Source organism: Octopus bimaculoides, chromosome 9 (assembly GCF_001194135.2).
Source record: "Octopus bimaculoides isolate UCB-OBI-ISO-001 chromosome 9, ASM119413v2, whole genome shotgun sequence".
Taxonomy (NCBI): domain Eukaryota; kingdom Metazoa; phylum Mollusca; class Cephalopoda; order Octopoda; family Octopodidae; genus Octopus; species Octopus bimaculoides.
In genome coordinates this window covers 95,238,678-95,240,708 of record NC_068989.1, presented here as the reverse complement: position 1 = coordinate 95,240,708, position 2,031 = coordinate 95,238,678, and positions in this window count along the sequence as shown.

Sequence of the window (2,031 nt, the reverse complement as noted above, 5' to 3'; positions counted from 1 at the left end):
GTAACATAGTGGTTCGGCAAAAAGAGACCAATAGAATAATACTTACAAAGAATAAGTCCTGGGGTCGATTTTCTCAGCTAAAGGTGGTGCTCCAGCATAGCCGCAGTCAAATGACTGAAACAAGTAAAAGAATAAAAGAATGAATAGCTATTTGTTTGGGAAGTTCGTTTGGCAACCGCATGGTTTCCGGTTTAGTCTCACAATGGATCAACTGGAACTCACGTCGTCGAAACCGACGGAGCACCATTTGCATGTGTTTTGTGTATATGTGTGAGTCTGTTATAAAAGTATATTCGTAATAAAAATTGCAACATTTTGTTATTGTATTGAAACTTTAGAAACTAATTTATAAATGTCAGCTGTTCTGCCGTAAATTTTGTTCGGGAGAATATATCATTTCAAACGGAACTTTGAATGAATCTTCTCACAAATCAATAGAATATTTTCAAGGACGAAATTACAAATACATTGGAAGAAAATATTTACAAATAAAAAGCAACATTATATTTCATATGCACAAAATATATCTTCTGGGTATTTGGTAACCAACTGTGAATTCTGATTAGAAATTGCAAATATCAACACCGTTATATTTTTAACAGATCTTAAAACACATCACATTATTCAAATATAATTAGATTAACTTAAACCAAAATATCAAGATGGAATGCAAACCATTTCATCCAAAGAAGAAATGATGTTACAAATTTCAGTTAAAATTAATTTTTACTCAGAAGTTTTATTTCCTAAAACATTTTTATCGAAAACTTACTACTTTACTATTTCACAATTTAATAAAGTGCAAAGAAGAGTCTTAAAATAAACATTGAAACGTAGTCAAGCAAGGAATATATTTATTTTGTTTCATAGATTTTAACATGGGGATACTTTTGAAAAGAGAAAAAAATTATAATTACAAATTACTGTGCTTAGTGGTGTTTTCTTTCTTTGTTGTTTTAGTCTCATGTCAAACAAATCAAGTAAATCATAGTAACTCCAGCCATGACCTTCACATCTTTTTTTATATATCAGAGACTAATTGCATTATACAATGTATCTTTCTTGATTTAAAATGCTTGCATATAATTCAAATCAGATTTAGCTGTTATTTCCAGCAGATAGAGTAACCGCATAGAATTTCGTACGTTTGGCTCATTCTTATTTGCTTGGCTCATCGTCTTTGATCGGAGTTCATTCTGTTACTAAACATTCGGTCCAGACCCTCCGTCTCAGAATAACTTACTTCCACCATTTTAGGAGATTCAGGAAACATGATGCGTGCTGTTCTACATTCTTCAACTAAAATACTTTTCTAGCTTCTACTATGCTTTGTTTTTCTATTACTATTTGTTTTTCGATATCTCGACACAGAATTCCAATATCATTGATCACAAGTACTCTAACATCTCACGTATTTTACCTCCGCTTTTGGCATTTGATAATAACTGCTTTAGTCGTATTGACAACAGTGTGTAATATAGATAGCGACGAGAATTGTTAGTCATTATTAGATTTTCTCTGATATGCAAAAAGTATAACATACATTTCTTGATTGCTGGACTACAGAGACCGAAATCTACCAGCTTCGTCTTTTTCTCCCCTTTACTCTAATTCAATTCTTTCGATCTGTCTGACAAAGCACAGCCACACAGATCCCTCGTGAAATCTTGCCATAATAAAATTGTTATCTTCATTATTTTCCATTGCTACATAAATAATGCGATAAGTATTTTTCTCGGAAAAGTAAACTTTTAGCTTCCATGTTAACCCAACATCTCAGTAAGTGGTTGTCTGAATTCATCGCCTGTTTTAAAGCCATAAAAGAGCCGTTGGGTGTCTTCAGTGGATTGAGTTTTGTTGCAAACATTTGTGCCAGAATACCAAAGCCTTCCTGTTTCTCTTGTCGGTTTCTGAGGTTCTGAAAATAGCTGCAGATGCTATTATTCCATCTCTGTCCAAATTATTAAAATCTTTGAAGAGAAGGAAAAAGATGCTAGAAACACACACACACACACACACACACACACGCAC